The sequence below is a fragment of the Natator depressus genome, chromosome 6 (genome assembly GCF_965152275.1).
Source record: "Natator depressus isolate rNatDep1 chromosome 6, rNatDep2.hap1, whole genome shotgun sequence".
NCBI classification, from domain to species: Eukaryota; Metazoa; Chordata; order Testudines; family Cheloniidae; genus Natator; species Natator depressus.
In genome coordinates this window covers 55,896,125-55,910,290 of record NC_134239.1, presented here as the reverse complement: position 1 = coordinate 55,910,290, position 14,166 = coordinate 55,896,125, and positions in this window count along the sequence as shown.

The window sequence follows — 14,166 nt, the reverse complement described above, 5'->3', positions numbered from 1 at the left end:
TTCTTCCAGCAGCTACTCCAGAGCTTCAGGGTTATCTCTTTTCTCAGGGATCTTGGAAGAGTGAATTAATTTACATTTTATTCAAACAAAATTAGATGCAATTACTTGATAACCTTTAAAAGGATAATTATGTTCTTAACATAGTCACCCATGTTTTTAGGACCCTATTGCTAGTACTTCTTGCCTCTGTTCCACAACCATTCCTGTACTTCACAAAGTTTTGTAAGCTGTGCAGAAATGGTACATGTAGCTTGGATGGTGGATTCAGCCCCAGTAAAGTCCCACTCTTGTTTTTCAGCATTGTAGTAAAGAGGCATAATGTGTGTTAGTGGTTTTGAATGGGCAGGGTTTAGCAGGAGTTATCCTTTGGGTTACATGTGGAGATGGTCAAATAATATTTATCAAATAATTTATTTGACAAATTTAATTATATTTTTGGTATTAGATTATTGGGTGAATATTTATTTCCCAACAAAACTGAACCTCCCTCTTCTCTGCCTCCCAGTCTGTGGGTGAGAGGATTTACTCAAATATTTGGCAATCAGGTCCACATGTGCCAGGATTCCCTGGGCAACTTCTGTGAAGCACTGAGGGACCACATATCTTCTTTATAGCATCATGTAAATAATAGGTATAAACGCACACCTTGTAAATAATGCTCCTTACCTTATTTGGGGAGTTGTTTTTTACAAATGTAAAGCTCAGCCCTGTGGTTTGGCCTCAGTTTTGCAATTCTTCGGTGAACCTGAGACAATTTATGGTTTTGTGTGGAAATCATATGAAATACTATTTAAAACCAGGCAAAAGTTGATGGTCCCGATTGAGTTTTGTTTTGGGTTTTCGGATTTCAAACCCAGAACCAAAAAGTGATACTTTGGATGTGTGAATCTCACATGAAGTACAAACAAAGAAAAAGTTCCTATGAGTTCCTAGGATTACGAATTGCCAAATATTGTGCTGTTTGGTCTTTAACTCAGAGCAAGAATAAATGTTATGATACACTGGGGCACAGCAAATATTGCCCTGAAATACAGACCCTCTCTGAGAAATGACTAAAAATGCCATTATGGAGTTCCATGTTTGTTGCCTTGTAATAACAGCAAATTAGATCAGCTCGGCTAATAAAAAGTATTTTTTTAAAATTCCCAGCTCTGCAAACTCAACCTTGGATCTGAAAATCAAGCTTGGTTCTTGCCTACATATCACCAACCATAAAAATTCATTTAGCAATTGCGCTGGTGGTGCATGAACCAGAATAGGATCTGACTGCTTCTTCAAGAGCTGTGTTGACTCTACAAGATTACCAGAAGTAAAATGTAGCAAACAATGTTTTAGTCTACAAAAATCAGCAAAGTACATAGACACCAAGGCTGAATGTACAGAAATCTAGAAAACGCATGTAAATGACACCATACATTAATTTGCATATTCATGAATATACATTACCTTATTTACATAAGGCTACTGCTTGTCCTGGGCTGAAAGTGTGGGGACTGGTTGCTTCCTATGATCAGCTAGGAAGTGCTCTGGCTGAGCTGCAGGCCCTTACCTGGATGCCTGGCTCTGGCTGGTGATTGCTGCTTGCTGTTCACAGGCCCCTGTGGCCAGGAAGGGATGGATACTGCCCAAGGTAGCTGTAGCCATAGCTCTAAGTCTATGGCGATGGCTGCAGTCAATTCTGAGCATTCAAAAAGCATGAGTAAGGCTTCAAAACATCAGAAGAATAGCTTAAACTCATAAGATTTTTAAAGAAATAAACTTTGGGTTCTTTTATGTGCTTTCTGGTTTCTGAACCTTGATGGGGGAGTCACATTTTCAAACTTTACAAATATAAGGGCAAGAAACTTAAAAAAAAAATGAAACCTGAGAGCCTCATGTAATCCCATGACTCCAGGAGCCGAGACTTTAAGAAAACCCCCAGATATAATGAAAGTTGGCAAGTTGCTCAGTGCTCCAAATCAGGAGATTTAAACTACTAGGCAGGATCTGTTCAGAAAGAAGACGAAAGCAGGGGACTTACCAGGTCTTAGTGTGACCGAATGTACACAAATCTATTGAGTGAATAGGTGCCAATTTTACATCCTCAGATGTCAGAGTAGACCTGAACTTGAATATGACTGCCTTAAAATTCATCACCATTGATTTGGTTTTTTCAGTTTTGAATTTGCTTTGTAAACAGATTTTCCATGTTAGCATCATAATGGAACAAAGCTCCTCTCATCAAGATAACAAAATGAAGAGTTTCTCTGTGAGTTTGTCAGGGCTATGGAAAGTGTGGTACTGCATTGAAGAGTTGCTTTCAAATGGCAAGAGAAGACAGCAGGTGTTTTCTTACAGACCTAACTCCTATAATTTATGAGGAAATTGATAAAGGTGCTGCAGTTAAGAGAGGGAATGGAGATTTCATTATTAGTCTGTTTGTGTTTGCCTTGCAGCCCTAGCCATTTTGCTGGTCAGGGCAGAAAATATTTTTGGTGCTCCCCCTTCCCCAAGCAGCCAAACAAAAAAATCTCCCACAGCTAGCCAGTCTGGGAGGGGAGAGGGAGAGGGAAGCGGGGAAAGGCCAGCCAATCAATGAGGCAAAAATGCCTGGCCAATCAGACTGGAGCAAAAACCCCAAACCAAACAACTGAACAAATAAGCAACAAAAAAACCAACAGCCTAGTCATACAGTGGTACGGCACTCCTTGGAAGAAGGTACCCAGGATGACTACCCCTGCTTGACTGTCCATAGACAAGAAAGTGCACCCTGCATGACAAGAGAATCATATCATAACTCCAGGACATGTGTATCATCAATAATACACAAACATGTTGTATCTTTATGTCCCGAAATGCAACATGTTCATGAATCAACACAACATCTTGATATGCAGATGTAACTTCTTCATATCATGTATTTTTCATTATAAGACCCACAGATAAAGCTGGGACTCTTCCATTATCTTGAAAGCAAGTCTGGCAGAACACAACCATCAAATTGGGGACCCTCACATGAGTTTTGCACGGTTAGGTGAATAATAAGTGTGTATAAGTTTCCTCTGAAGCATCTGGTATTGGCTACTGCTGAGGCAGGACTTGATGGCTGGTGGCAAAATCTGTGTTCCTGCTTCATCCCCTTTTAATTCAGCATCTCTGGAAAAAGATCAGCAGATCTTCATTCCTAAGATCCTAATGAGGAGTCTACAGGAAAGTACCCATAGAAACAGACAGGGTTATTTTAAAGCTGAAAATCAGTGGCTCTGATGAGGGGAAAGAACCCATGAGACATACCTTCCCACCCAAAGGATTCTATGATTAGAAATCTTTTATAGCCCTTTTTGATCTGAATACGGATTTGCATCCTTTTCATCTTTTCCCCCAGATGAGCACTCTGCAGCTGGAAGCTTATCTATCCATCTGTTTCAGTAAACACAGAATTAACTTTATGGCCAGAAAGCGCCAAGCACTGCACATTTAGATTGAAGGTAATGAAAGGCACACTAATGCTTCTACTGCCCACATTGGATATTTAACAACTGCTGTCAAAACTCATCTGTCTTTTGTCATGTTTGGAGAATTGTCTCCCACATATTTATGATTTTGATGTTGCTGCTGCTGCCAGCCGTGAATAGTTTATCTTTAGTTATTGTTACTTCGAACATTATATTGTACCATGGTTAACTCTTTCCATGCCTGTGTTGCAGCAGCCCATAGTGGGTCTGTCCTGGGTTCCCATTCAACTCTGCCAATGTACCTTAATTGCAACCTTCAGCAGCACATGCTAATCCCTCTCCCCTGAAATTCTTCTATTGCACCTTAATCCTAACCTGCACCAGACTGTGCTATTCATTTTCCTTCATATTCTGTTCCCCACATATCTCTAATAATGCACCCCAGTCTTTACCTTTAGCCCTTGTAAGTCCTCATGCAGCTCTGTCAAAGTATCACTGTCTTATCCTGCAGACTCTCCTGTTATTCCAGTCCTCCTTCCATGCCACACTCAGCCCAACACATGCACCTCAGTCCTACCAGCAGCACCAGTTCTGGGTCCCCGGTAATGATGGGTAGAGAGTGGGGAAAAGTGATTTGATCTGACCATTGTCATCCTTTCAGAAACTACTTTTTAAACAATTACAAATAAAAAACATTAGACAAAAAACCCTGCAAACTCCCCAAAACAATTAAAAAAAAATCTTGACCAGAAAAAGGGACACAACCTAATAAGTAAATTCTCCCTGTGACAGAATATACCCCTGTGTTCACACCCTACACATTATTGTAATAATGTTTGTACAAGCTATGCCTTATGAGGTATTATTTAAAAACTAATCAATAATATCACAGCAAAACGCACATAGCAGCATTATATATGAAGTTATAAACACAAGCTGAAATCATGACTAAAAGTAGTTTTTCCAGATAAGTCTGGGGTGTGGCAAAAACAGTTCCTCCGAGACAAAGGGTAAGCTGATGCCTCAGCCGGGTGTAAACAAGGTTGATGTACCATTACTTACTAAGTGGCCATTCTTTGGCAGGAAAGGGGACGGGGCAAAAATCTGCATTTTAGCAAAGAAACAACTTGGAGTTTCCTTCCACACAGACTCTCTATCACCTTGCACCCAGCTGGAAATGGGAGGGAGGAGGGCAGGACTATAAAAAGAAAGGGCAGATTCCCCTCTCGCTCCTCGTGCCCATCACAGTCACTGCACCTGAAGAGACAAAGGAAGCAGCCACTGGACTCTGGGGGTGGGGTCCTGACCTAAAGAGTTTGGTCAGTAAGACTGCTGAAAGCATGTGGTGAGAAAACTTTGCTTTGAATCTAATGTAGTTTGTTAAGTTTGGCAACAGTAAGTGTTGTATCTTTATTTTTCTTGTAATAATTTCTGACTTTTATGCCTCATTACTTATACTCACTTAAAATCTCTCTTTGTAGTTAATAAACTTGTTTTATTATTTTATCTAACCCAGTGTGTTCAAGTTGAGGTGTCTGGGTAACTCCATTTGGGGCAACAAGTTGTGTACATATTATTCCCTGGAAGGAATAACGGCAGGTCTACACTACCGTAGACTACTGGAATTAATTTCCAAACTGGACACCATCAAATTAGGCCCGAATAAAGACTGGGAGAGGATGGGTTATTACAAAAACTAATTTCCCCCTACTATTACTCACAGCGTCTTATGAACTGTTTGAAATGGGCCAACCTCATTACCACTACAAAAGTGACTTTTCCTTCCTTGGTATTCTATTTTAATTGAATTGTCTTGTTAGCACTAACCCCCCTATTGGTAAGGCAACTCCCATCTTTTCATGTACTGTGTTTATATACCTGCTACTGTTATTTTCCACTCCATGCATCTGATGAAGTGGGTTTAGCCCATGAAAGCTTATGCCCAAATACATTTGTTAGTCTCTATGGTGCCACAAGGATTCCTCCTTGTTTTTACTATTGCTTAAATAGATCTAACTTATGTTGCTCAGGGATGTGAAAAAGCTCCTTCCTCCTCCTTGAGTGACACAAGTTTGTGCTGTCCACACTGGCGCTTGGTTGGCAAGAGATGCTGTCCTGCAGACATAGCTTCCGCTGCTCGCTGAAGTGGAGTAATTATGCTGACAGGAGAGCGCGGTCCCGTCGGCACAGTGAGTCTTCACCAGATGCGCTACAGCAGCACAGCTGAATCGGTGCAGCTGCACTGCTGTAGCACTGTAATGTAGACTTGCCATTAATATATTTGCACTGTCCAGGAAAGGGCTGGGCAGCACAGCACAGACATTGCTGGGGGAAATCTGAGACTGGGAGTTTGTTGGGGTCACCCTGTGGTAATCTTTAAGGCTGGTAAGAGCCAAGGTGTGGCTGGTTGGCTGGAGCACATGCACAGACATAGTTGGGAATGACTTCCATTCTGGCGGCTGTTTGTGAGCAATCCAGGTTGGACTATTTCAGTCATGAGGCCTCAAGTGCAGTCCTCACTCATGGCCCTGCCTGCTGTTCCAGTCATGGACTTTCCATTCTGCCAATGCACCACAATTCCAGCCTGCATTGTGCCTCTATTCCAGGCCTGCCTGCACTTCATTCTCAGCTCTGCGGATGCACCTCAACCCTGACATGCAGCGTCCTCTGCCATTCAATCCTAAAGCCTCTGTGCATAACTCTGCTGGTGGACTTCAGTCACAGCCTGCACCCTGAGCTGCTGTTGTGAATCATGTCCAAGTGGAGGGCAGTTTTGTGATGCTGATGTACTCAAATGCCCCCTTGAAATAAACTGAGCTGATGTCATCAAACACTTTCTCATTTTTGAGCATACCAAGGCTTAGTCCCAGGTGTCAAGGAGTGAAAGGTTATCCCTCTTATGTCTCCCATACTTGGTTTCCTGAGGAAACAATATGTCATCCCTCATTTGATCTTAGGAGAGTTGTTCTCAATAGTGGTGAATGATTATCACCATGAAAGGCCCTGTATAAATCCTTCACAGTGATGAACAGCCCAATATTTTAAAACATCCACACTAACTGCAGTCCCTTATAAATTACAGAAGGTCTGAATTACCCAGAGTTATCACTGCCAACCTGCATGCCAGCAGGAGGAAATATTTTGTTGTCAGATAAATGCTCCTGTGGCTGTATTTTTGTGAGGAGATCCTGGCATCCAGCGAGAAGTATCTATCCCACTGCCTTTTCTGTTTACTCTAAGATATGCAGAAGGGGAGCCTCAGGGAATCAAACTCCCTGACAAGCTGAGATATGTTTGGGGTTCCCTCACATCAAATCTAAACCAAATAAATTATACTTGATGGCAAAACTATGAAGATGGAGCCTATCCCCTTAGGCTATTCATCTGATGGCTGCAACAGCATCCCATGGTTGTGCAGGTAGGAAACACTAAGGGTCTTTTTGTGAGGCCTAAAGCTTCAGTGTAAGATGAGTCAGCTAGAGCTCCAGCAACTCATCTATGACAATGCTCCAGGCACTTCCAAGTGGCGTGCACAGTTCCCTACTGTTTCTTTTATGTGAATAGAATGCTAATGGAGGCCAGCTCCATAGCAGATGACCCTACGAGACTATCAGTGAAAGGGCTAAAGTTCAGACTCTCACTGGTTTCGACCATGCCTCATGTTGTGAATACCAAATCCATGAAACCAGCTGATAAAATGGGAGTTTTTTTGTCCACAACTTTTTAAACTTGCTTTCGCAAATAAAGCCCTCATTTCTGACGTAGCCTCTGCCAGAGGAGTTTATTCTCCCAGTAGATTCCTAAACAGTCCTTATTCAGGTTCATTTTAGGACACAGATAAAATACATATATATTTAACCTCGTGAGAGGCAGATCGTTCTGAGTGCTTGGTTGCAGCAGAGGGGATGGCATAATAATACTTTCACATGCTGGTTAATTCTCTGGACATATGGGCTCTGATCCCACATGGAGAAAGACTGGAGAATGGAGAGCTCACCCTGCTGGAGACCCTAGTGTACCTAGGAGGGTTTTCTACGTTACACATCACCACACATTTTGGGAATAATGCAGGTGCTGCAGGTCAGGACTGAGAGTCAGAGGTAGGGATTCAGGACTGAATAGCTGGGGAGTTGTAAGTCAAGACTGAGGAGCACTGGCAGAGTAATGTGGTAGGATTCAGGACTGGAAGAGCAGGGCTATGGTACAGTGGTTAGAATTGTTAGGTGCTTCCTGCAGGGTGCCCAGCATGCTGAACTCCCTTATATGTCAGTGGGTATTAAAGGCACTCAGCATCTTGTGGAATCAGACTCTCAGGGTATGTCTACACTGCAAATAAAAACCCACAGCTGGCCCATACCAGCTGACTCAGGGGCTTGAGCTGCAGGGCTGTTTCACTGTAGTGTGGACATCTGGGATAGGGCTGCATCCCACACTCTAGGACCCTCCCACCTCACAGGGTCCTAGAGCTAGGCTCCCACACGAGCCTGAAGTCTACACTACAATTAAATCGCCCCTTAGCCCGAGCCCTGCAAGCCTGAGTCAGGTGGCATAGACCAGCTGTGGATGTCTAAGTGCAGTGTAGACATGCCCAGGGCATCTGACCTTGGTCAAATCACCTAACCTCTCTGTACCTCCATTTGCCCAGCTGTATATTGGGCATGACACTTTCCTTCCTAACATGGATGTGGTGAGGCTAAATAAATGAATATTTGTAAAGTGCTTTCATATCCTTGGCTAAAAGGTGCTGTAGAAGTGCAAAGTATTATTAATTCATTGCTGCGTAAGATACTAAACCAAGCTGGAAAGTGTTTCAAAGTTAAAAAAAATGAGAAGACAGAGACCGATTTCATTGTGGAATAAAAACAGTCAGTTTGTGGGAAACCCTGAAACAACGGGATGTCTATTGAGTTAAGAAGGAAACCGACACATTCATCTGTCTTGCTGGGTTTTCCTCTCTTCATTTTGACGACATTTCCTTAGCAGTCATGGATTTGACTCCACTTTGCAGGATATGCACCTGCAACAAAATCTTTTTTCCTTATTAAGTGACTGCGAATTTATCCTTCTGCACAAAATGCTTCAATAACATAAACCATCAGCTTAGAGACTGTGTCCAGGATACAGAACACATTTCTCTTTCATCTTTATTAAAAGCTGCAGTGGAGAGCTTTAAAGTTATTATAAAGTAAGAAAAAGGCTATAAGGCTTTTGCTGAAGATTTAGCATTTCTCAATGGAAGCTTTCAAAATCTATGGCTCGATGACTGGGAGTTGACTGACCCATTTATATCACACCACACTAGCCCAGACAGCAATTTTTCCTCAGCATGGAAACAGTCTGAGATTTTATTGTTTATAGTGCTAATGGTTTTCCTTCTTCTCTTCCCTGGTGCACAGCATGGAAGAGGTGGTCAGATATCATGGTGACGGGTGTGACTGTGGTATAAAAACACCTAGGCAGAAAGAGACAGAGCGGCAGACATAAACTAGTGCTCTAGTGCACTAATGAGATGTCCTTAACGTAGGATTTTTGGTTGTAACTTATTGTGTGTGATATTTTTTCCAGAGAAGTCCATCTTGGAGGATGCATTTGATTTTTTTCAGTGGATTTGCTGAATATTTTAAAATAAACGATGTCTTACAGTTATATAGCATCTTTCAGCCCAAACGATTTGCAAAGGGATTTGCAAACTACAGCTTCAGGAATCTCTTCATTCACCTGTGGCATGGGAATCTGCAGCTGTTTAGCATTACACAACAGTGCCATGTGACAGTTCAAAACAAGAAGTGAATAAAATGGTATCCTGTCATAACTGCAGAGTGAATTTGTATAGTCAGAGTGTAATTGATAAGGTACCTCAGATAATTATCACACTATTAGCACGATAGAAATAAAACTGTAATAAAATAAAATAAATTCTAGATTAAGATCTGAGCTGGGATTTGGTCATCACTAACCTCGCAAGAGGTGCCTTGAGATCTTGAATGAATGATGGCTTGATCCAACGCCCAATGAAGTCAATAAGAGTCCTTCAGTTGACTTTGATGGGCACTGGATTGGGCCCTGAATGGGCAGGACCTGGGTTTTAAGTCTCTTTGGAAAGGTGGATTCTTTTTTAACCCAAGTTCAGCAGCTGGGCTGACATAAAGGGGTCATGCTATATTTTAAATCAAGGCACACAGTGAATCACAGGTTCATCTGGGAATAAACCCTATTTCCAACCTGAACTCAGTCCAGTGGATCTCAGTTGGTCCTCTCCCATTTAATGAACAGATAACTTGATGTGCGAACATGATGGGGAAGGGGCATCACAGGCTAAGACTTGATAGGTCAACAGGTTCTCTCATAGAGTTATTTATCCAGTTTATGGCAGGATGGCCAAGATTTATATTGCTGTTTGGAAAGTGGTACCTTTTTCCTGACATCCCAATAGCCATATGTTTCAACTGCTGACAATACACAATGGTTTCTAAATTTCACTACAGAGGACCTCAGACTGACAGGTGTGGGAAGCTCAAGACTTGCTCACTGCTCTGTGAATCATTTACATGCAATTGTTACATGACACTTCCTCAGGGTGCCCAGGACTGTGAGTCACTTGTCACACCTCCTTGTGAGTGAGACTTGATGGTATGAGTGAGACTTGATGGTATAACTGCGTGTCAGCTCCCTGACATCACCAGTTTTGTTAGTCACCCAAACAATTTGCCATGGGCTATGCCAGCCCTTCATTTGCCTTGCAGGTTAACAGTAGGTGTATCCTAGTCCCTGAGCCCCTCTGAAAGCTTCACCCTGTAGTATACAGCCCCTGTCATGAGACACTGACAGAAATTACCAGGTTTGCTGTCTCCAAGGGAACAGTATACACACAGCTTGACTGGTACAACTCAGGATCAGGGCCTTTGTAACATCACGGCATTTAGCCATAGTTACAAAGAAAACAATTGTAAGTTTATTATCATAGGCTAAGATTTAAGGGATAATGAATAAGGACAACGGCAACTGAAATGGTTACATATAAAACAAAAGGTATAACATGCTTCTGAGGATCTAAATTTAATGTCAACAGTTAAAATCTTTGTTTAATAGCAGCTTTTTTCATCTACAGCAATCACCAGTGTTTCCAACCAATATGGCCGGGATCCCCTTTTCATTAATGCTAAAAGCACTGTCCTTTTTGCTTCCTCAGTGAAGAATAACAAAATGACTTTTTTCGTCTCTTTATATACTCCAAATCTCATTGTTTTGTCCCCAGAGTCAAGATGTCCCCCCCTGTGATTTAATCTCTGCCATGTTCCCATCCCCGTTTATTCGGTGTGCAGATTTGGCTTCCACTGTGTTGGTTTACAATGCTTGATCTACATAGGCGGCAGAGCGATAGGTGAATCAACGACCTTTGTCTGACCCAAAACCTGTCTGTCAGCTCTGCCTTGGACACATATTTCAGTACATATACACAACTTCTTAAATGTAATCTGTGCATGCCTCTGGTAATGATTATGGGGATCAGTATGACACAAGCTTTTATTAGCTACCTCACTTGACCCTCTTTGGATAAATACTATGAAAGTGAGTTAATTGGGCCTGTTAGGAATTGCTGACACAGAGCAGTGAACCCTTTGCCAGCTGGCACCAATGGGCCACTGTGTCACACCTTCCCCCTGACACTGATGCAGTAGGACCAGACCAGTAAGGAGTTCTGTCACTTCCTGGCCTGTAACTTTGAAAGAAAGAAGGAAAACGGTTTCAAGTAGGCGGTCTCTGATTAGCTCTGTTCTGCAGTGCTAGTTCTTCCTTTACTGTATACCCCCTACCACTCTGTTCCCAGTTCAAAACAATGCTGCAGCAGTACAGGAAGTTCCCTTGCCTGCCTGTGTCCTCCATGCTGTCTCCTTCCTCAGGCCTATGCAATGGTATTAAAATGAATTTGCCTTATCATATCAGCAATCATACTACGGAATACACACATTTTCCTTTCTACTTTGATCTCTCCTCTGAGGTGAATCTGCTCCTACATCCCCCTGGGGTGGGTTGCTTTTAAAAAATATTTGTGGTGCTCAAGTATAACGTGCACGAAGTGTAACAACTTTATGTAACACATGGCGTTTGAAAGGAAAAGACCATTCTCCCTGCATATGGTTCATCTCAGTTTGTGTGTGGACAGATCTGACAAAGATGAAGGGCTTGATGTCTGAGATGGCAACCCCCAAGAAATTGCTCACTTGCAGATGTGTTTATAGGGTTGGAGCGTAAAATCTGCATATGTCCAGGACTTACAATCCTGTCCAAACATAACTGTATATAAAAATTTGAAACAGCTCACTAGTTCTAAATCACTCAGCATGGTTCAAGCCCACAACACTGACCACTCAGAAAGTGAAGCACCTAAAGAGAGCCCTCTCATCATTTTCAACTGCTCTGCAGAGTGATTCATGATGTTGAGGGAGCTGATTCTTCTGTACTTGTTTTTTTAAATGCTTTGGTGTTCACAGTGACTAGAAATGAAACATCAAAAGATGGAGGAGCCTTTTACCACTAGGTTGCTAGTTCAAATTCATTCCAAGCTGGTAGTGAATTAAGGTTGTTACTGTCTCATGGCTGCTTCGTGGCATTGGAAATGAATTGTTGGGTGTGCGGGTCTCTAAACCTTCACCCCAAAATGTACAACAATAGGTGCCCTTCTTAGCAGATGGAGCACATAGGTCAAAGAGTGAATGAGTACAGGGATTGAACTACCTTCTCACATCCTGGGCAAGGCTAAGCATATTAGCTTGAGGCAGGACGTGGGGGAAGCTTGCTCTGCTGCTACCTGGGCTGCCCCTGCTCTATGGATGAACAGAGGTTTCAGTTTGCAGGACTGTCAGTGAGGCACTATGTGAATCTTTCATAACAAAATCTAAAGCCAGAGGAAATTTGCATGGCTTAAGGTTTACTTCAGAACGGAAAATTCTCAGAGGTGGATGACTCCCATAACTTCTTGATAGATCTGAGACTACATATGGGCCCATTATAGAACTAAAAAGCTCAGACTCCATGTTCAGGACCAGAATTTTGGTTCAGGCCCATCACACTCAGGTTTTTATAGGCCCAGGGCACATTGGGATGGTGCTCAGCCCACAGAGTAAAAAGACTAGTGTAGGATTGTCAAAAGGAGCATTTCTACTCCCCTTACTGTTGAAAGTGGTGGATAGGTGGGTGTCTGCCTTAGGAAGCTAGAAAGAGGATTTGTGTATAGCCTTTGGAGGGGGAGCTGGCCTACCTTGTTAGGTACACCTAACAAACAGGATGGAGAAAACAGGCCAACTAGCCACTTCTGAAGGTATGGGAGGGGAGCAGACAGCCACAGTCTGAAAACATGATGGGGATGCTTTGGAGGTGACAAACTAACATACTTTCCTCCTAGAAGGTGGCACCAGATAAGGAAGGAAGACAACGTCTGTTGGTGGAAAGGGCAGAGAGGAGTTCTATTGCCTTGACATTTTTCAAGATTTTGGGCTTTACTGAAAGTGAAACTCAGAGATTTCAAAAATAACCACTAAGTAACAAAAAACCCAAACAAAACGAAACAAAAAGTTCACAGAAAAACCTCAAAGACACAAAGGATATTCTCCACTCTTATTTAAAGTACATCCTGCAATTGTAATCTAGAGGTCTGACTTACTCATGAGACTTTTCCTCTCATTGTTTTATGGTTCATTCTTCCTTCTGTATGTAGAAATGTTCCTACTTGTTGGAAAATCAGATGAACATGACACAGAATGCGAATCTGTGTTATCCTATCTGAATGTTCAGGACTTGAATAATTTTTCTTCCTAAAATATTCTGAGGAGAGAAAGCCTAAGCCTGCTGAAAATAGCTATATCAACTGTGCTTCCATCAGCCCCTTGAAGCAGATAAGGCCATGAATAATTCAGCAGAGGAGAGTGCCTGGCTTTTCCCTGGTAGCCAGACAATAGGTCTCAAGTGACTAAACTCAAAGGAGGATGCATCCTCAGTATAATTAGTCTTCCTTTGCCACTACTGACTTAGTACTTCTGTTTCAGTGTACCCTGGAGCTAAAATGGTTGTTAGGTTATAGAACAACCAAATTGTTGCTAAACGCCTTGGGCAGATTACTCAATAGCTCCTGACTGCCACTTTATCAACCGCGTTTTATGTAATCAGAGAAGTTTTCATTAAGGAAATAGTTATAAAGATAAATAAATGTGTTACCTTAAAATACGAGGTTCTCAGACACCACAGTGATGGTCACAATATAAATATATATTTACATTGAGTAGTAAATTGGGCTCCAAATGTAAGGTTTTAACACATGTACATGACAAATCAGTGGTTGTCTACCACGTTCCATCTATCACTATGCAGTCTAATCTATCTATCCAATACAGAATTCAAATTATATTATGTTAACAGATGGCCAGAAAGATCTAAACTGAATCTCTGCTCAATCTGTAACTGAACAACAACAAAACTCCAACTTTTTGAGGTTCAAAGAAGGACCTAAAACTTTTTGGGGATTATTTTTCATTTTCTCACTTCTGCAGACCTTGGTTCAACTCAGGGCAGGAAGCAGAAGCACTGAAATAGCACAAGAGGTTGGTTTGCCATATTTTCTGCCAGCTAGAACCAGGAAGTACCAGAAACCTCCCAAAGAATCTTCTAGCTCAGTTTTGGACAGGCATCTCCCTACGCATTCTGAATTCTGGGTGCTTATCAACCTCTGAACCTGTTG